Raw genomic sequence first — 22,801 nt, 5'->3', positions numbered from 1 at the left:
CTATCTATCTTAGGGCTGAACGATTAGAACCCCGCCCACTATGATGTCACCTATGAAGACTAGGACAGACAGTTGAGTATTTAGGAGGGAGGCAGTGGGGTATTTATGGTCCACCTGTCAGTCATACTCAGATCCTGAGGATCTCACTGTAGTGACATCATTTATTGTTATTTTAACGTGTAGGTGACTGACAGGAAATATTGCTAAATGATTTTTACCAGGTGACGTGGGAATTACCGGGTACAGCTGAGGGGATTGAGTCACGTGGGAATGGGTTTCCTTACCAGGTACAGCTGGGGGGAGTGAGTGACGTGGAAATGGGTTACCGGGTACAGATGGGGGGATTGAGTGACTTGGGAATGGGTTACCTTACCGGGTACAGCTGGGGGGGATTGACGTGGGAATGGATTACCTTACCGGGTACAGTTGGGGGGAGTGAGAGATGTGGGAATGGATTACCTTACCGGGTACACCTGGGGGGAGTGACGTGGTAATGAATTACCTTACCGGATACAGCTGGGGGGAGTGAGTGACGTGGGAATGGATTACCTTACTGGGTACAGCTGGGGGGAGTGAGTGACGTGGGAATGGATTACCTTACCGGGTACAACTGTGGGGGAGTGAGTGACGTGAGAATGGGTTTAAAATTATTTTATTTTTTTGCTGCCGCCCGGAACTTCCTCCTCCTGACTGACTGCACATGTAGTCTAGTCAGTAGGAGTCTGCAGCGCGGCAATGAGACTGGAGTTTTTTTTGCCCATATCGCCCAGCCTAATAAAATATATATATTTATATTGTGTGTATATAAAATATTTATATTTTCTGCAGCCCATCTTATCCAGTCATACCTTTATATAAGTACTACAAAACTCAGAGGTGTTTTTTCCAGTTCTGTTTGAGGTCCCTTTTCTTTCAGCATGAAGCTCAGATTTATTTATTTAATATGATTGCAGTTGTCTACTTCATATATCAGTAAGGTATCCACAAGTCTGCGGTGCAGAAGGTGATAATATACTTACCTGGGTAATACGCAGTTTCTTGCGTTTTCAAAATATTAATTCAGGGTAGTGATTGAAATTTATGACCGTATTGTGTAATCTTTTTATATGAAAATAAATATAAGTACATTTCAGTTTTAAAATACTAAATAGAAGCATTTTTGCAGTAGATTTGTATTAGCAAAAATGCTTCTAGTAAAAGTGATTGAACAATCTCCAGTACAATACAGTCTACTTCTCTGGTGCAGATGTGACATTTCAGTCCGAGTGCACAGAGCATACCTGCATATGTTCTGTGTTTACCTTTGCACAGTAAAACCTACCACTGAAACATTGATGGCTTTTACTATATGCATTTTTACTTATATGGGGGTGTGTTACAAAAAAGTCTACTACAGAAAACTGTAAAATTAAATTATGATAAACCTGCCTCTTTAGCTTATTACATTTTTACAGTTTTGCTTGTAGCAAGATGTCATCTAAGCCTTTGTTTGTCTATATCTGGTATTATCATGAAACCTTTGGGGTCATCTTTTCTTAAAATTGGTTCTCGTTTGGTTTTGGGTTACTGGACTCAAGAATAAAGGGGCTAAAAAGTAGATTTTAACCTACTCCAGAGATCATATACTGAATATGGTTGTACAACAAATAGGAAAAAATAGTTTTACGCTGAATCAAAGATGGCTGACAGATTTAAAAAAAAAAAAATTGGTTTAAAGGGACATGAAACCCAAACATTTTCTTTCATGATTCAGAGAGAGCATATAATTTGAAACAACTTTCTGATTGACTTCTATTATATAATTTGTTTCATTCTATTGGTATCATTTGTTGAAGGAGCAGCAATGCACTACTGGTTTCTAACTGAACAAATGGGTGAGCCAATGACAATCGGTATAAATATGCATCCACCAATCAGCAGCTAGACCCTAGGTACTTTGCTGCTCCTTAGCTTTTCTAGATAAACCTTTCAGCAAAAGATAACAAGAGAAGGAAGAAGTTGTTTAAAATTGTATGCGCTATCTGAATCATGAAATATTTTTTTGGGGTTTCTTGTCCCTTTAAGGGACAGGAAACCTAAAATGTTTGTTTCATGATTTAGACAGAGTATGTAATTTTAGACAACTTTCCAGTTTGCTTCTATTATCTAACATGCTTCACTCTCTTGGTATCCTTGGTTGAAAAGCATACCTAGGTAGGCGCAGGAGCAGCAATCCATTACTGGGAGCTAGCTGGTGATTAGTGGCTGCACACAAATCCCTCTTGTCATTGGTTCACCAGATGCATTCAGCTAGCTCCCAGTAGTGCTTAGCTGATCTTTCAAAAAAGGATACCAAGAAAATGAAGCAAATTTGATGATTGAAGTAAATTTGAAAGGTGTTTAAAATCACATGCTCTATCTGAATAATAAAAGAAAATTTTGGGTTTCATGTCCCTTTTTAAATATGGCTTCTCTCAGCATAAAGGAATCTTAAACTCAACAAACTTCAACCATGCATATAAAAGATCATTATTTAATGGTTAGAAATATATTTTATTACATAAAAAGGTTGTTAGTTTCAAAATACAAATTAATAGTTCTAACAGGATTTGCATGCCAGATATAGCTGGTCTGTGGGATAGAAGCTCACTGGATTATACTCCTACAACTCTATTGGTCCAAAGTGACAAGTCCGACAATAATGAGAAGAGAAAACATTTATTTTTCCGCAGAGTAACTGTTAAAAAAATAATAAAAAAAAAAAGAGACAAGAAATTGCTTGAAATAGGGGAATGACATTGGACAATACAAGGCTATCAGGGGCATATTATGGCCTAAGCCAACAAGGCCGGTGCCTAGGGCAGCAGATTTGGGAGGGGCAGCACATCTGCCCTATCCTATTTCTAAAAGCCTGCACACAGTACAGTGAGCGATAAAGTGCAGGCTTTTACAGAGAAGACAAAGCACGTGCACTGATTAAGGTCGCTCTTCACAGGCAGTGCTTCTTTTAAACCGTTCCTTCGTTTAGAGCCGCTGGCATTTTTGCAGTGGAAGCGTACTTGGCTAGAAACTTTCCCGGGGTTATGCTTACAAGGTGAGGCTGGAGGAGAAGACCTTGTGCCTATATGCTGCCTCTCCTTGTCAGCTGTGGTGGGTCTGCGAGCGCAGTGCTTATTGTAGGTCTTAGTAACTAAGATTTGATGCGTCTGTGCACTGCTTAGATCAGCTTGTGATGTCTAATCATAAACTCTTAGCGCTAATGTATGTTAGCTACTAATAGATAGCTTTCTCTGCATTCATGAACCCACAGGGTAAATAGTAAACGGACACTTAAAAAGTTTCATTACTTGAATGAAGGTAATTACTGTATGTTGTTGCATGTAAAGGGCAGTGATTGTTTCAGTATATTCTTATTTCCCTCCCTTCCTCTCTCCCTTCTTTCCCTTGCCCCCTCCCTCCCTTCCTCCCTCAACTCCCTCCCTCCCGTCTTTATTTCCCTCCCTTCTTTTCCTCCCTCCCTTCTTTCTCTCAACTCCCTCCCTTGCTCCCTTCTTTCACTCCCTTCTTTCCCTCCCTTCTGCAATTCAACCCACCTGTATGCAAGTGTTTTGCTAGCCCATTTTCTTTTAAAATTGTTATGATGGGAAAAAAATCATTTTACACACTGACCCAAAAAAATATTAAGGGGAGAAAAGGCCTAAAACCTTTGGGGGGGGGGGGAGCAGAATTTTGAGTGCCTAGGGCAGCACAAAACCTAAATATGCCAGAGAAGGCTATAGTATATCATTGCATAACTAAATAGAAAAGGTTTTCTATGTCCTATGTAAAAATTAAATATATAACAGGGCAGCAGTTTCCTATTATAAGGGCAGTGAGATTATCGTGTACATATATAGAATAGACCTTCCGTCTATAAAGAAAAAAATCAAGTAAGGGGTTTTGATCTTATTATTGTAACATTTTGTAAATATGGTTGTTGAAATGTTATTTTTTTTTTCATCATGAGTTGGAAGGGTTAAGAAGCCCCCTTGCGTTTAACACCTAGTTTATCTTCTTTATTCTCTGTCCATTCTCTTTATTTTTAATTATATCTTGAGAAAATTAACAAGCTGTGGGACTTCCTTTCCCAGAACACTGATCGATACTAGTAATGATGCTTCATGATACAGATTTACAGTGTATGTACAGCTTGTATTTCCAAATACACCTTTTTGCATTGATTGGCTCCTTGACTAAGGACATCATTAGGCTAATGATCAACTAAAATATTTTAAATAGTTTTATTTTTAACATCAACATCCACCTCTATGTGATAAATAAGAATTGTATACCGCATTAGTATACAGTAGTGTAAAATGTGTGTTTTGAACTTTAACCCCTTAGTGACCACAGTACTTTTCAATTTTCTTACTGTTTGGGACCAGGGCTATTTTTACATTTCTGCTGTGTTTGTGTTTAGCTGTAATTTTCCTTTTACTCATTTACTGTACCCACACATATTATATACCGGTTTTTTTCGCACCATTAAATCAACTTTCTAAAGATACCATTATTTTCATCATATCTTTATAATTTACTTTAAAAAAAAGAGATAAAATATGATGAAAAAATGGGAAAAAAAACCACACTTTTTCTAACTTTGACCCCCCAAATCTGTTACACATCTACAACCACCAAAAAACACCCATGCTAAATAGTTTCTATAATTTGTCCTGAGTTTAGAAATACCCAATGTTTACATGTTCTTTGCTTTTTTTTCAAGTTATAGGGCAATAGGTACAAGTAGCACTTTGCTATTTCCTTTTTTTTTTTCTTCAAAATTAGCGATAGTTACATTGTAACACTGATATCTGTCAGGTATCCCTAAATAACCCTTCACATATATATGTGTGTGTGTGTGTGTGTGTATATATATATATATATATATATATATATATATATATATATATATATATATATATATATATATATATATATATATATATATGTGTGTACATAATATTTTTAGTAGACAACCCAAAGTATTGATTTAGGCCCATTTTGGTATATTTCATGCCACCATTTCACCGTCAAATGCGATCAAATAAACAAAAATGTTCACTTTTTCACAAACTTTAGGATTCTCACTGAAATTATTTACCAACAGCGTGTGCAATCATGGCACAAATGGTTGTAAATGCTTCTTTTCCCCCATATATATATTCTGCAGTGTAGGATCCCCCCCCCCCCCCACAAACAGCTCTCTAACCCTCAGCCCTCTATCTATTTGCCGCCATCTTGATTTTTTTACAAAATGTGCTTTTTATTTTTTTATATAAACCCCCCCCCCCATTTTTCATTTTTCTGTATTGTAGCTGCCCCCCTCAAATACACTCCCCACCTCCCCCTACCAGATCCCTTTCCCCAAAACGTATTCCCCCCCCTTCCCTCACCCTCCTTCCCTCACCCTCCATTAGGCTCCATCACAGTAGTGCGTGCGCGCATGCTCCCTCTGCCGGCACCCCCGGATCAGAGTGGCCCCCTCTGCATTGGTTGCCTAAAAAGGGTATTGCATGATGTCTCAACATCGAGGCATCGTTGCAATACGCTGAAAGCATCTGGAAGCGATCACGGTTGCTTCCAGTGTTTAAAAACCCAGAGGACGTGTCAGGCACGTCCTTGGCCCTTAACTGTATTTTTTTGTAGGACCAGCCTGACAAGTCCTCAGTCGCCAAGGGGTTTAAGGGATATGAAACCCAATTTTTCTTTCTTTCAGGATTTAGATAAAGCATTCAATTTTAAGCGACTTTATAATTTATTCCTATTTTCATTTTTTCTTTGTTCTCTTAGTATATTTATTTGAAAAAGCAGGAATGTAAGCTTAGGAGCCAGACCATTTTTGATTCAGCACCCTTGGTAGCTCTTGCTGATTGTTGACTACATTTAGCCATCAATCAACAAGCACTACCCAGGTCCTGAGCCAAAAATGGGCTGACTCCTAAGCTTACATGCCTGCTTTTTAAATAAAGAAATGAATAAAAATTGATAATAGGAGTAAATTAGAATGTTGCTTAAAATTGCATGCTCTATCTGAAACCTGAAAGAAAACATTTGGTTTTCATATCCCTTTAAGGTGCTTCTGCTCAAACATAATTCTATTTTTTTTTTTTTTAGTACAATCTGGAAAATATGACTGATGTAAATAAGATTTTCCTTTTTCTTACTAAAATTGCATTTTGATTTGTTATGCCAATAGAGGCAAGTACTGAAGTACTGGTCCACTAATGCAACTGTGAATGTCATTTTCATCCTATGGAATCAGTTTAGACAAATATGTAATCCATTTTTTTTTTCTTATTTAAAACCAATATATCTCTAACTTTTTATGCAAAAACAAAAAGCAGATATATTAGATTTACATGGCTTATTGCAGAGCTGCAAATTAAAACATATTGGCCTACATTACAAGTAGATTGCCATTTATAAGGTGTGATGCGTTACTTTAGGCTCCGCCTTGCTCACTTAATAACGCACAACCTGGTATTTCAAGTTGTTGGTTAAAATGCTGAACCAAAAAGCTCCCTATACTTTCAATAGAAATCAGTAGTAAGTTACACACTTTTTGCTACAAGTCATGGTTAAAAATTAACTAAGTGTATGGTGGGGTTATTATGCACTGTGTGTCAAAGTTAAGCTGAAAGATAGGATATACAATTTGTGAATTGGCGTCCTTAAAGGGACACTGAACCCAATTTTTTTCTTTTGTGATTCAGATAGAGCATGCAATTTTAAGCAACTTTCTAATTTACTCCTATTATCATTTTTTCTTGGTTCTCTTGCTATCTTTATTTGGTTCACTACCTGGACAGCACTTTTTTATTGGTGGATGAATTTATCCACCAATCAGCAAGAACAACCCAGGTTTTTCACCAAAAATGGGCCGGTATCTAAACTTACTTTGTTGAATTTCAAATAAAGATACCAAGAGAATGAAGAAAATTTGATAATATGAGTAAATTAGAAAGTTGCTTAAAATTTCATGCTCTATCTGAATCACGAAAAAATTTTTTTTTGGGGTTCAGTGTCCCTTTAACTCTGTAAAATATAGAAGCATTTGTGTTTTGTCAATACTTACAGTTCATTTTTCAGTAGAAAAAGCTGCTTCCTAGGTAGAGTTTGCTAAATTCAGGAATATGTATTACTTAAATAAAAACGGTTCACAGTTGTAAAAACTGGATTTTTTTTTAGTGTTTTTTTCTTTCTGATTTGTTATTCTTCAGCACAATTAGTTTGACATCCATATTAAATTACAAACCACAACTAAAAAACATAATTTATGTAAGAACTTACCTGATAAATTCATTTCTTTCATATTGGCAAGAGTCCATGAGCTAGTGACATATGGGATATACAATCCTACCAGGAGGGGCAAAGTTTCCCAAACCTCAAAATGCCTATAAATACACCCCTCACCACACCCACAATTCAGTTTAACGAATAGCCAAGAAGTGGGGTGAAAAAGAAAGGAGTAGAAAGCATCAACAAAGGAAATTTGGAAATAATTGTGCTTTATACAGAAAATTATAACCACCATACAAAGGGTGGGCCTCATGGACTCTCGCCAATATGAAAGAAATGAATATATCAGGTAAGTTCTTACATAAATTATGTTTTCTTTCATGTAATTGGCAAGAGTCCATGAGCTAGTGACATATGGGATATCAATACCCAAGATGTGGATCTTCCACTCAAGAGTCACTAGAGAGGGAGGGAATAAAAAATAAAAACAGCCATATTCCGCTGAAAAAATGAATCCACAACCCAAAAAAATAAGTTTATTTTCATTTTGAAAGAAAAACACTTAAACCAAAAGCAGAAGAATCAAACTGAAACAGCTGCCTGAAGAACTTTTCTACCAAAAACTGCTTCAGAAGAAGCAAATACATCAAAACGGTAGAATTTAGTAAATGTATGCAAAGAGGACCAAGTTGCCACTTTGCAAATCTGATCAACTGAAGCTTCATTCTTAAAAGCCCACGAAGTGGAGACTGATCTAGTAGAATGAGCTGTAATTCTCTGAGGCGGGGCCTGACCCGACTCCAAATAAGCTTGATGAATCAAAAGTTTCAACCAAGAAGCCAAGGAAATAGCAGAAGCCTTCTGACCTGTCCTAGGACCAGAAAATATAACAAATAGACTGGAAGTCTTCCTGAAATTTTTAGTAGCTTCCACATAATATTTCAAAGCTCTTACCACATCCAAAGAATGTAAGGATCTCTCCAAAGAATTCTTAGGATTAGGACATAAGAAAGGAACAACAATTTCTCTACTAATGTTGTTAGAATTCACAACTTTAGGTAAAAATTGAAAAGAAGTCCACAAAACCGCCTTATCCTGATGAAAAATCAGAAAAGGAGACTCACAAGAAAGAGCAGATAACTCAGAAACTCTTCTAGCAGAATAGATGGCCAAAAGAAATAACACTTTCCAAGAAAGTAGTTTAATGTCCAAAGAATGCATAGGTTCAAATGGAAGAGCCTGTAAAGCCTTCAGAACCAAATTAAGACTCCAAGGAGGAGAAATTGACTTAATGACAGGCTTAATACGAATTAGAGCCTGTACAAAACAGTGTATATCAGGAAGTATAGCAATCTTTCTGTGAAATAAAACAAAGCGGAGATTTGTCCTTTCAAGGAACTTGCAGACAAACCCTTATCCAAACCATGCTGAAGAAACTGTAACATTCTAGGAATTCTAAAAGAATGCCAGGAGAATTTAATGAAAGAACACCATGAAATGTAAGTCTTCCAAACTCTATAATAAATCTTTCTAGAAACAGATTTACGAGCTTGTAACATAGTATTAATCACTGAGTCAGAGAAACCTCTATGACTTAGAACTAAGCGTTCAATATCCATACCTTCAAATTTAATGATTTGAGATCCTGATGGAAAACGGACCTTGAGATAGTATTTCCGGCCATAACGGAAGTGGCCAAGGCGGTCAACTGGACATCCGAACCAGATCCGCATACCAAAACCTGTGTGGCCATGCTGGAGCCACCAGCAACACAAAAAACTGTTCCATGATGATTTTGGAGATCACTCTTGGAAGGAGAACTAGAGGTGGGAAGATATAAGCAGGATGATAACACCAAGGAAGTGTCAGCGCATCCCCTGCTTCCGCCTGAACATCCCTGGACCTGGATAGATATCTGGGAAGTTTCTTGTTTAGATGAGAGGCCATGAGATCTATCTCTGGAAGACCCCACATCAGAACAATCTGAGAAAACACATCTGGATGGAGAGACCACTCCCCTGGATGTAAAGTCTGGCGGCTGAGATAATCCGCCTCCCAATTGTTACACCTGGGATATGCACTGCAGAGATTAGACAGGAGCTGGATTCCGCTCAAGCAAGTATCCGAGATACTTCTTTCATAGCTTGGGGACTGAGAGTCCCACCCTGATGATTGACATAAGCCACAGTTGTGAAATTGTCTGTCTGAAAACAAATGAACGGTTCTCTCTTTAGCAGAGGCCAGAACTGAAGAGCCCTGAGAATTGCACGGAGTTCTAAAATATTTATTGGTTATCTCGCCTCTTGAAATTTCCAAACCCCTTGTGCTGTCAGAGATCCCCAAACAGCTCCCTAACCTGAAAGACTCGCATCTGTTGAGATCACAGTCCAGGTTGGCCGAACAAAAGAAGCCCCTTGAACCAAATGATGGTGATCTATCCACCATGTCAGAGAGTGTTGTACATTCGGATTCAAGGATATTAATTGTGATATCTTTGTATAATCCCTGCACCATTGATTCAGCATACAAAGCTGTAGAGGTCTTATGTGAAAACGAGCAAAGGGGATCGCGTCCGATGCTACAGTCATGAGACCTAAAACTTCCATGCACATAGCCACTGAAGGTGCCGGCATGCTGCGACCAATTTTAAACGTCTCTTGTCTCTTAGAGTCGGTGTCCATGACCCTGTCTCTTAGAGTCAGTGTCCATGACCCTGTCTCTATCTGGAAGCCTAAAAAGGTGACCCTTGTCTGAGGAATCAAGAAACTTTTTGGTAAATTGATACTCCAACCATGTTTCCGAAGAAACAACACTAGTTGATTTGTGTCAGATTCTGCAGAACGTAAAGACTGAGCTAGTACCAAAATATCGTCCAAATAAGGAAACACCGAAATACCCTGTTCTCTGGTTACAGATAGTAGGGCACCCAGAACCTTTGAAAAGATTCTTGGAGCTGTTGCTAGGCCAAATGGAAGAGCAACAAATTGGTAATGCTTGTCTAGAAAAGAGAATCTCAGAAACTGATAGTGTTCTGGATGAATCGGAATATGAAGGTATGCATCCTACAAGTCTATTGTGGATGTATAATTTCCTTGCTGAACAAAAGGCAGAATAGTCCTTATAGTCACCATCTTGAAAGTTGGTACTCTTACATAACGATTCAAAACTTTTAGATCCAGAACTGGTCTGAATAAATTTTCTTTCTTTGGTACAATGAATAGGTTTGAATAAAACCCCAGACCTTGTTCCTGAGGAGGAACTGGCATGATTACCCCTGAAGACTCCAGGTCTGAAACACACTTTACTGGATTTACAGGGATGCGTGAGAGAAAAAATCTTCTCACAGGAGGTCTTATTCTGAATCCTATTCAATACCCTTGAGAGACAATGCTCTGAATCCAATGATTTTGGACAGATTGTATCCAAAAATCCTTGAAAAACCTTAATCTGCACCCTACCAGCTGAGCTGGAATGAGGGCCGCACCTTCATGCGGACTTTGGTTTCCTAAAGGGCTTGGATTTATTCCAATTTGAGGAAGGCTTCCAATTGGAAGCAGATTCCTTGGGGGGAGGATTGAGTTTTTGTTCCTTATTCTGACGAAAGGAACGAAAACGGTTAGAAGCCTTAGATTTACCCTTAGGTTTTTTTATCCTGAGGCAAAAAAACTCCTTTTCCCTCAGTGATAGTTGAAATAATAGAATCCAACTGAGAACCAAATAAATTATTACCTTGGAAAGAAAGAGATAATAATCTAGATTTAGATGTCATATCAGCATTCCAAGACTTAAGCCACAAAGCTCTTCTAGCTAATACAGCTAAAGCATTGGATCTAACATCAACTTTGATAATATCAAAAATGGCATCACAAATAAAATTGATTAGCATGTTGCAGTAAGCGAACAACACTAGATATGTCAGAATCCAATACATGTTGCGTTAAATTTTCCAACCAGAAAGTTGATGCAGTCGCAACATCAGCCAAAGAAATAGCAGGTCTGAGAAGATGACCAGAATATAAATAGGCCTTCCTTAGATAAGATTCAAGCTTCCTATCTAAAGGATCCTTAAAGGAAGTACTATCTTCCATAGGAATAGTGGTACGTTTAGCAAGAGTAGAAATAGCCCCATCAACTTTGGGGATTTTTCCCCAAAACTCTATAGATTTTGCTGGTAAAGGATACAATTTTTTTAAACCTTGAAGAAGGAATAAAAGAAGTACCTGGCTTATTCCATTCCCTAGAAATCATATCAGAAATAGCCTCAGGAATGGGAAAAACCACAGGAGATTTAAAAACAGCATTTAAACGTTTATTAGACTGAACGTCAATAGGACTGGTTACCTCAATATCCAAAGTAATTAACACTTCTTTTAATAAAGAACGCATATACTCTATTTTAAATAAATAAGTAGATTTGTCAGTGTCAATGTCTGAGGAAGGATCTTCTGAATCAGATAGATCCTCATCAGAAGAGGATAAATTATTATGTTGCTGGTCATTTTAAAACTTCTCATTTAGCTGATGAAATTTCAAAGACCTTTTACATTTATTAGAAGGTGGAAATGCATACAAAGCCTTCATAATAGAATCAGAAACAAATTCCTTAAAATTTACAGGTATATCATGCACATTAGAAGTTGAAGGAACTGCAACTGGCAATGTACTATTACTGATGGAAACACTATCTGCATGTAAAAGTTTATCATGACAACTATTACAAATGACATTCGGTGGAATAATTTCTACAATTTTACAACAAATGCACTTAGCTTTGGTAGAACCGATGTCAGGCAGCAATGTTCCAGCAGAAATTTCAGAGGCAGGATCAGATTGGGACATCTTGCACAATGTGAGAGAAAAAATAAAATATAAAGCAAAATTATCTATTTCCTTATATGACAGTTTCAGGACTGGGAAAAATGCAATAGCATAGGCCTCTGATAGCAAAAAGCAAGAGGCAAACATACAAGGGGTATTGAAATAATGAAAAAATTTGGCGCCAAGTATGACAAACAACGTAACGTAAACTCTTTTTCTCCAACATAGGTGTGTCCGGTCCACGGCGTCATCCTTACTTGTGGGATATTCTCTTCCCCAACAGGAAATGGCAAAGAGCCCAGCAAAGCTGGTCACATGATCCCTCCTAGGCTCCGCCTACCCCAGTCATTCTCTTTGCCGTTGTACAGGCAACATCTCCACGGAGATGGCTTAGAGTTTTTTAGTGTTTAACTGTAGTTTTTCATTATTCAATCAAGAGTTTGTTATTTTCAAATAGTGCTGGTACGTACTATTTACTCAGAAACAGAAAAGAGATGAAGAATTCTGTTTGTATGAGGAAAATGATTTTAGCAACCGTAACTAAAATCCATGGCTGTTCCACACAGGACTGTTGAGAGCATTAACTTCAGTTGGGGGAACAGTTTGCAGTCCTTTGCTGCTTGAGGTATGACACATTCTAACAAGACGATGTAATGCTGGAAGCTGTCATTTTCCCTATGGGATCCGGTAAGCCATGTTTATTACGATTGTAAATAAGGGCTTCACAAGGGCTTATTTAGACTGTAGACATTTTTTGGGCTAAATCGATTGATATTAACACTTATTTAGCCTTGAGGAATCATTTATTCTGGGTATTTTGATATAATTATATCGGCAGGCACTGTTTTAGACACCTTATTCTTTAGGGGCTTTCCCAAAGCATAGGCAGAGTCTCATTTTCGCGCCGGTGTTGCGCACTTGTTTTTGAGAGGCATGGCATGCAGTCGCATGTGAGAGGAGCTCTGATACTGATAAAAGACTTCTGAAGGCATCATTTGGTATCGTATTCCCCTTGGGTTTGGTTGGGTCTCAGCAAAGCAGATACCAGGGACTGTAAAGGGGTTAAAGCTTAAAACGGCTCCGGTTCCGTTATTTTAAGGGTTAAAGCTTCCAAAATTGGTGTGCAATATTTTCAAGGCTTTAAGACACTGTGGTGAAAGTTTGGTGAATTTTGAACAATTCCTTCATGTTTTTTCGCAATTGCAGTAATAAAGTGTGTTCAGTTTAAAATTTAAAGTGATAGTAACGGTTTTATTTCAAAACGTTTTTTGTACTTTCTTATCAAGTTTATGCCTGTTTAACATGTCTGAACTACCAGATAGACTGTGTTCTGAATGTGGGGAAGCCAGAATTCCTATTCATTTAAATAAATGTGATTTATGTGATAATGACAATGATGCCCAAGATGATTCCTCAAGTGAGGGGAGTAAGCATGGTACTGCATCATTCCCTCCTTCGTCTACACGAGTCTTGCCCACTCAGGAGGCCCCTAGTACATCTAGCGCGCCAATACTCCTTACTATGCAACAATTAACGGCTGTAATGGATAATTCTGTCAAAAACATTTTAGCCAAAATGAACCCTTGTCAGCGTAAGCGTGGATGCTCTGTTTTAGTTACTGAAGAGCATGACGACGCTGATATTAATATCTCTGAAGGGCCCCTAACCCAATCTGAGGGAGCCAGGGAGGTTTTGTCTGAGGGAGAAATTACTGATTTAGGGAACATTTCTCAGCAGGCTGAATCTGATGTGATTACTTTTAAATTTAAATTGGAACATCTCCGCATTTTGCTTAAGGAGGTATTATCCACTCTGGATGATTGTGAAAATTTGGTCATCCCAGAGAAACTATGTAAAATGGACAAGTTCCTAGAGGTGCCGGGGCTCCCAGAAGCTTTTCCTATACCCAAGCGGGTGGCGGACATTGTTAATAAAGAATGGGAAAGGCCCGGTATTCCTTTCGTCCCTCCCCCCATATTTAAAAAATTGTTTCCTATGGTCGACCCCAGAAAGGACTTATGGCAGTCAGTCCCCAAGGTCGAGGGAGCGGTTTCTACTTTAAACAAACGCACCACTATTCCCATAGAGGATAGTTGTGCTTTTAAAGATCCTATGGATAAAAAATTAGAAGGTTTGCTTAAAAAGATGTTTGTTCAGCAGGGTTACCTTCTACAACCCATTTCATGCATTGTCCCTGTCACTACAGCCGCATATTTCTGGTTTGATGAGCTGATTAAGGTGCTCGATAGTGACTCTCCTCCTTATGAGGAGATTATGGACAGAGTCAATGCTCTCAAATTGGCTAATTCTTTCACTCTAGACGCCTCTTTGCAATTGGCTAAGTTAGCGGCTAAGAATTCTGGGTTTGCTATTGTGGCGCGCAGAGCGCTTTGGTTGAAATCTTGGTCGGCTGATGCGTCTTCCAAGAACAAGCTACTAAACATTCCTTTCAAGGGGAAAACGCTGTTTGGTCCTGACTTGAAAGAGATTATCTCTGATATCACTGGGGGTAAGGGCCATGCCCTTCCTCAGGATCGGCCTTTCAAGGCAAAAAATAGACCTAATTTTCGCCCCTTTCGTAAAAACGGACCAGCCCAAGGTGCTACGTCCTCTAAGCAAGAGGGTAATACTTCTCAGGCCAAGCCAGCTTGGAGACCAATGCAAGGCTGGAACAAGGGAAAGCAGGCAAAGAAACCTGCCACTGCTACCAAGACAGCATGAAATATCGGCCCCCGATCCGGGACCGGATCTGGTGGGGGGCAGACTCTCTCTCTTCGCTCAGGCTTGGGCAAGAGATGTTCTGGATCCTTGGGCGCTAGAAATAGTCTCCCAGGGTTATCTTCTGGAATTCAAGGGACTTCCCCCAAGGGGAAGGTTCCACAGGTCTCAGTTGTCTTCAGACCACATAAAAAGACAGGCGTTCTTACATTGTGTAGAAGACCTGTTAAAAATGGGAGTGATTCATCCTGTTCCATTGAGAGAACAAGGGATGGGGTTCTACTCCAATCTGTTCATAGTTCCCAAAAAAGAGGGAACATTCAGACCAATCCTAGATCTCAAGATCTTAAACAAATTTCTCAAGGTCCCATCTTTCAAGATGGAAACCATTCGAACTATCCTTCCTTCCATCCAGGAAGGTCAATTCATGACCACGGTGGATTTAAAGGATGCGTATCTACATATTCCTATCCACAAGGAACATCATCGGTTCCTAAGGTTTGCATTCCTGGACAAACATTACCAGTTCGTGGCGCTTCCTTTCGGATTAGCCACTGCTCCAAGGATTTTCACAAAGGTACTAGGGTCCCTTCTAGCTGTGCTAAGACCAAGGGGCATTGCAGTAGTACCTTACCTGGACGACATTCTGATTCAAGCGTCGTCCCTCCCTCGAGCAAAGGCTCACACGGACATCGTCCTGGCCTTTCTCAGATCGCACGGCTGGAAAGTGAACGTGGAAAAGAGTTCTCTATCCCCGTCAACAAGGGTTCCCTTCTTGGGAACAATTATAGACTCCTCAGAAATGAGGATTTTTCTAACAGATGCCAGAAAGACAAAGCTTCTGGACTCTTGTCGAATACTTCATTCCGTTCCTCTTCCTTCCGTAGCTCAGTGCATGGAAGTGATCGGGTTGATGGTAGCGGCAATGGACATAGTTCCTTTTGCGCGCATTCATCTAAGACCATTACAACTGTGCATGCTCAGTCAGTGGAATGGGGACTATACAGACTTGTCTCCAAAGATACAAGTAAATCAGAGGACCAGAGACTCACTCCGTTGGTGGCTGTCCCTGGACAACCTGTCACGAGGGATGACATTCCACAGACCAGAGTGGGTCATTGTCACGACCGACGCCAGTCTGATGGGCTGGGGCGCGGTCTGGGGATCCCTGAAAGCTCAGGGTCTTTGGTCTCGGGAAGAATCTCTTCTACCGATAAATATTCTGGAACTGAGAGCGATATTCAATGCTCTCAAGGCTTGGCCTCAGCTAGCGAGGACCAAGTTCATACGGTTTCAATCAGACAACATGACGACTGTTGCGTACATCAACCATCAGGGGGGAACAAGGAGTTCCCTAGCGATGGAAGAAGTGACCAAGATTATTCTATGGGCGGAGTCTCACTCCTGCCACCTGTCTGCTATCCACATCCCGGGAGTGGAAAATTGGGAAGCGGATTTTCTGAGTCGTCAGACATTGCATCCGGGGGAGTGGGAACTCCATCCGGAAATCTTTGCCCAAGTCACTCAACTTTGGGGCATTCCAGACATGGATCTGATGGCCTCTCGTCAGAACTTCAAAGTTCCTTGCTACGGGTCCAGATCCAGGGATCCCAAGGCGGCTCTAGTGGATGCACTAGTAGCACCTTGGACCTTCAAACTAGCTTATGTGTTCCCGCCGTTTCCTCTCATCCCCAGGCTGGTAGCCAGGATCAATCAGGAGAGGGCGTCGGTGATCTTGATAGCTCCTGCGTGGCCACGCAGGACTTGGTATGCAGATCTGGTGAATATGTCATCGGCTCCACCTTGGAAGCTACCTTTGAGACGAGACCTTCTTGTTCAGGGTCCGTTCGAACATCCGAATCTGGTTTCACTCCAGCTGACTGCTTGGAGATTGAACGCTTGATTTTATCGAAGCGAGGTTTCTCAGATTCTGTTATCGATACTCTTGTTCAGGCCAGAAAGCCTGTAACTAGAAAGATTTACCACAAAATTTGGAAGAAATATATCTGTTGGTGTGAATCTAAAGGATTCCCTTGGGACAAGGTTAAGATTCCTAGGATTCTATCCTTCCTTCAAGAAGGATTGGAAAAAGGATTATCGGCAAGTTCCCTGAAGGGACAGATTTCTGCCTTGTCGGTGTTACTTCACAAAAAACTGGCAGCTGTGCCAGATGTTCAAGCCTTTGTTCAGGCTCTGGTTAGAATCAAGCCTGTTTACAAACCTTTGACTCCTCCTTGGAGTCTCAATCTAGTTCTTTCAGTTCTTCAGGGGGTTCCGTTTGAACCCTTACATTCCGTTGATATTAAGTTATTATCTTGGAAAGTTTTGTTTTTAGTTGCAATTTCTTCTGCTAGAAGAGTTTCAGAATTATCTGCTCTGCAGTGTTCTCCTCCTTATCTGGTGTTCCATGCAGATAAGGTGGTTTTACGTACTAAACCTGGTTTTCTTCCAAAAGTTGTTTCTAACAAAAACATTAACCAGGAGATTATCGTACCTTCTCTGTGTCCGAAACCAGTTTCAAAGAAGGAACGCTTGTTGCACAATTTGGATGTTGTTCGCGCTCTAAAATTCTATTTAGATGCTACAAAGGATTTTAGACAAACATCTTCCCTGTTTGTTGTTTATTCAGGTAAAAGGAGAGGTCAAAAAGCAACTTCTACCTCTCTCTCTTTTTGGATTAAAAGCATCATCAGATTGGCTTACGAGACTGCCGGACGGCAGCCTCCCGAAAGAATCACGGCTCATTCCACTAGGGCTGTGGCTTCCACATGGGCCTTCAAGAACGAGGCTTCTGTTGATCAGATATGTAGGGCAGCGACTTGGTCTTCACTGCACACTTTTACCAAATTTTACAAGTTTGATACTTTTGCTTCTTCTGAGGCTATTTTTGGGAGAAAGGTTTTGCAAGCCGTGGTGCCTTCCATTTAGGTGACCTGATTTGCTCCCTCCCTTCATCCGTGTCCTAAAGCTTTGGTATTGGTTCCCACAAGTAAGGATGACGCCGTGGACCGGACACACCTATGTTGGAGAAAACAGAATTTATGTTTACCTGATAAATTTCTTTCTCCAACGGTGTGTCCGGTCCACGGCCCGCCCTGGTTTTTTAATCAGGTCTGATAATTTATTTTCTTTAACTACAGTCACCACGGTACCATATGGTTTCTCCTATGCTATTATTCCTCCTTAACGTCGGTCGAATGACTGGGGTAGGCGGAGCCTAGGAGGGATCATGTGACCAGCTTTGCTGGGCTCTTTGCCATTTCCTGTTGGGGAAGAGAATATCCCACAAGTAAGGATGACGCCGTGGACCGGACACACCGTTGGAGAAAGAAATTTATCAGGTAAACATAAATTCTGTTTTTGGCGCCAAAAATAACCGGAAATGACACACTTGCGTCACTAATGACGCCGCCGTGTGAAAGGTCTCGGCGTCACGTATGACGCCAGAAATGACGAAGTTGCGTCATAAATGTATTTTTTCACGCCAAAAATTTCTTGCGCCAAGAAAGACGCAATAAAGTTTAGCATTTGACGCACCCGCGGGCCTAATGCCCGCAATTGTAAGAAGTAGTCAATTGAAAAAAGACTAAACCCCAGGTAAGAAATAAATTTCTTAAAAATGTTTACATTCCCCAAATATGAAACTGACAGTCTGCAGAAGGAAATACATGAACCTGACTCATGGCAAATATAAGTACAATACATATATTTAGAACTTTATATAAATGCATAAAGTGCCAAACCATAGCTGAGAGTATCTTAAGTAATGAATACATACTTGCCAAAAGACACCCATCCACATATAGCAGATAGCCAAACCAGTACTAAAACAGTTATTAGTAGAGGTAATAGTAAATTGAGAGTATATCGTCTATCAGAAAAGGGAGGTAGGAGATGAATCTCTACGACCGATAACAGAGAACCTATGAAATAGACCCCCGTTAGGGAAATCAGCAAATTCAATAAGTGATACTCCCTTCACGTCCCTCTGACATTCGGTGTACTCTGAGAGGAATCGGGCTTCAACAATGCTGAGAAGCACATATAAACGTAGAAATCTTAGCACAAACTACTTCACCACCTCCATAGGAGGCAAAGTTTGTAAAACTGAATTGTGGGTGTGGTGAGGGGTGTATTTATAGGCATTTTGAGGTTTGGGAAACTTTGCCCCTCCTGGTAGGATTGTATATCCCATATGTCACTAGCTCATGGACTCTTGGCAATTACATGAAAGAAAGGGAAATCCAGAGACCCTACAAGTCCAACAGATATGAATAGCAGTCCAATATTAAAGTCCAAAAAGAGGATATATTGACACTATCCAGCTGCAGCAACTTCTTTCTTCCTCTAAAATAAATAAAGTCCCATGATGCCTGTAAGACAATAAGAAGACACAGCTTTGTGCAATTCATAAATTAACCAATGTATAAAGGAAAGTGTAAAAACGTACGCACAAGGTATTGAGCACTTTCTTGTGCTAATGAAAGCAGACTGGTCTCTTGATAGTGGACCAGCTCACTGAATACCCCGTTATAGGACCCTGGAACTCAACAGGTGATTCAGTGCAACTCAAGAACCAAAATCAGCAACAGAGCAGCAAAGATTATTTAAAACTAAAAAGTTTATTAAAACACAATAAAAAGTGGGATCACTCCACATCAGAGACCCTAATAACGTGCAACATGTTTCTCAGCGGTCCAACCCACTGTTTCATCAAGCACAATGCAATAGAAATGTATAATCAAAAGACTATTAAATAGCACTTGAATTTCAAATGAGCAATTCATTTTTTTCCTTCTATATCCTTGCCACTTGTGTCATGTGACAGTTATCAGCGAATCACAGACTCAGTTATGCATGCATCGTGGTCTCTTGCACATTTTAGAAAGTGTGCTTATAAAAGAATGTGCATGTTTGATAAAACAACTAAATTGGAAAGGTTTTTTTTTTTTTTTTTAAATTACATTTTCAATCACAATCAAAGTTTAATTGGGACTTTAGTGGTCCTATAATAATGTGTTAATATTTTAACAGTATATATGTTTTATATTATATTGATTTATATTAATTTAAATATTTAGCACTGTATAAAATTACTTGCAATATTGATATTAACATCTATGCTTTACTTTTCACAAAAAGGATGTGCTTTTTCCCCCTAATATTTATTTGTTAATAAACACTAAGGGGCCTATCTATCAATAGTGATGTCGCAAACCTAAAAATTTGGGTTCGCGAACGGGCGAACCACCATAGACTTCAATAGGCAGGCGAATTTTAAAACCCACAGGGACTCTTTCTGGCCACAATAGTGATGGAAAAGTTGTTTCAAGGGGACTAACATCTGGACTGTGGCATGCCGGAGGGGGATCCATGGCAAAACTCCCATGGAAAATTACATAGTTGATGCAGAGTCTGGTTTTAATCCATAAAGGGCATAAATCACCTAACATTCCTAAATTGTTTGGAATAACGTGCTTTAAAACATCAGGTATGATGTTGTATCGATCAGGTAGCGTAAGGGTTACGCCCACTTCACAGTGCGCAGTGTAGGTGATATACCTGCCCTGACCATGCTTTGCAGACCAGGTATCAGTGGTCAGATGGACCCTTGCCCCAACACTGTGTGCCAGACATGCCATTATAGCAGACTTATATGGCTTTGGCGTTGCTTTTTGGTAATTAGAAGGCTGCTAAATGCCACTGCGCACCACACGTGTTTTATGCCCAGCAGTGATTGGGTTAATTAGGGAGCATGTAGGCAGCTTGTAGAGTTAATTTTAGCTTAAGTGTAGTGTTGTAGACAACCCAAAGTATTGATCTAGGCCCATTTTGGTATATTTCATGCCACCATTTCACCACCAAATGCGATCAAATTTAAAAACAACTTACATTTTTTTGCAATTTTAGGTTTCTCACTGAAATTATTTACAAACAGCTTGTGCAATTATGGCAAAAATGGTTGTAAATGCTTCTCTGGGATCCCATTTGTTCAGAAATAGCAGACATATATGACTTTGGCGTTGCTTTCTGGTAATTAGAAGGCCGCTAAATGCTGCTGCGCATCACACGTGTATTATGGCTAGCAGTGAAGGGGTTAATTAGGTAGTTTGTAGGGAGCTTGCAGGGTCAATTTTAGCTTTAGTGTAGAGATCAGCCTCCCACCTGACACGTCAGACCTCCTGATCCCTCCCAAACAGCTCCCTTCCCTCCCTCACCCCACAATTTTCCCCGCCATCTTAAGTACTGGCAGAAAGTCTGCCAGTACTAAAATAAAAGGTTTTTAAATTTTTATTTTTTTATAGCATATTTACATATGCTGTGGTGTAGCATCCCCCCTTAGCCCCCAACCTCCCTGATCCCCCCCCCAAAACAGCTCTCTAACCCTCCCCATCTGCCTTATTGGCGGCCATCTTGGGTACTGGCAGCTGTCAGCTATTATTTCACAGTCAAAAAAGTTTTGTTTTTGTTTTTTAAATGTACACTACTGTTACACCAGATATGAGTGGTGGCACTGGGCAAGTGGGCACAGTATACGCTGTGAGCCTGACACACACGCTGGCAGGCAGGCAACTGCAATTAGATAACACAGGGAAAAAAAAAAGCAGACTGAAGTTCTAGCCCTAAAAAGGGATTTTTGGGGTGCTGTCCTTACAGCAGAGATCAGATGAGTCCGTCAGGACTGTAGTGGACACTGAATACACTAGCCTAGCTATCGATTTCCCTATTAAATCAGCAGCAGCTACACTGTCCCTCCGCTCACTAAGAATGCAGCTTACAAATGAATCTAAAATGGATGCTGTCCAGGAGGTGGGAGGGTCTGGGAGGGAGGGTCTGTTGCTGATTGGCTGTAATGTGTCTTCTGACTGTGAGGTACAGGGTCAATGATGACGAATAGGGGGCGGATTGAACATCGCATATGTTCGCCGTCCGCGGCGAACGTGAACATGCTATGTTCGCCGGGAACTATTCGCCGACTATCTATCAAGCAGTTATGAAGCAGCGGTCACAAAGACCGCTGCTCCATAACCTGAGCAGGCGGACAGACATCGCCAGAAATCAACCCGATCAAGTACGATCGGGTTGATTGACACCCCCCTGCTTGCGGCCCATTGGCCGCGAGTCTGCAGGGGGCGGCGTTGCTCCAGCAGCTCTTGTGAGCTGCTGGTGCAATGCTGAATACGACGAGCGTATTGCTCGCCGTATTCAGCGAGGTCTGGCGGACCTGATCCGCACTGTCGGATCAGGTCCGCCAGACTTTCTTAAATAGGGGCCAAAGTGAAAACATACAGAAATAAGGTAGCAAGTTTACATCAATTATCAGTCACATATCATTACAAGATAAATGCATCTGCATCTGCATCTGATTTGTATTTCAAAATATGTAAACCAAAATCCTCTCAAAACTTCATTTTACTATAAACATAGCTAGCATAACTTAAACAATTTAACATAGTTTCTGTATGTATAAAATGAAAAATAATAAAAAAAGAGAGCCTCATCTCCAGAGTGTTTGGAGTTTTCCTTTATACTGTATATAGCAACCTAGGACGGAAAAAAATGATGTGGTTTTTATATTAATACAGGTCATGTTGTTGTTTTTTTGTTTGTTTTTTTGTATTTCATATTTTATGGACTTTCTTCGTCCCTCATTTTATAACAAGTGGTTTGCTTTTTTGCTTTGTGTGATCTAAGTGATTCACTTCAATGAAGGAAAACTCAGTCCTACAGTGAAAATGTTTCAAAGGCAGACTTAAAGCTTACAAATGTAAATGAACACACCTGTGAGATAAAAGAAGTCATTTAAACCCACATGTCCTAAGCTGTGCATTAATTTAATTTAATAAAAATAATGGTTCTGTACGGAAGGATTTGTAATATTGCTTATGTGCAATGATAGAGAAATCTACTGGTCTCTCACAAGGCATGACAGGAAATGGACATTACAAATGTAAGCTTGTGCTAATTCACTTTTACATCATTTGCTTCCTGTAGTAAAATGACATAA

This window comes from Bombina bombina, chromosome 2 (assembly GCF_027579735.1).
Source record: "Bombina bombina isolate aBomBom1 chromosome 2, aBomBom1.pri, whole genome shotgun sequence".
In the NCBI taxonomy this organism is placed as follows: domain Eukaryota; kingdom Metazoa; phylum Chordata; class Amphibia; order Anura; family Bombinatoridae; genus Bombina; species Bombina bombina.
Note: the sequence above shows the minus strand (reverse complement) of the source record.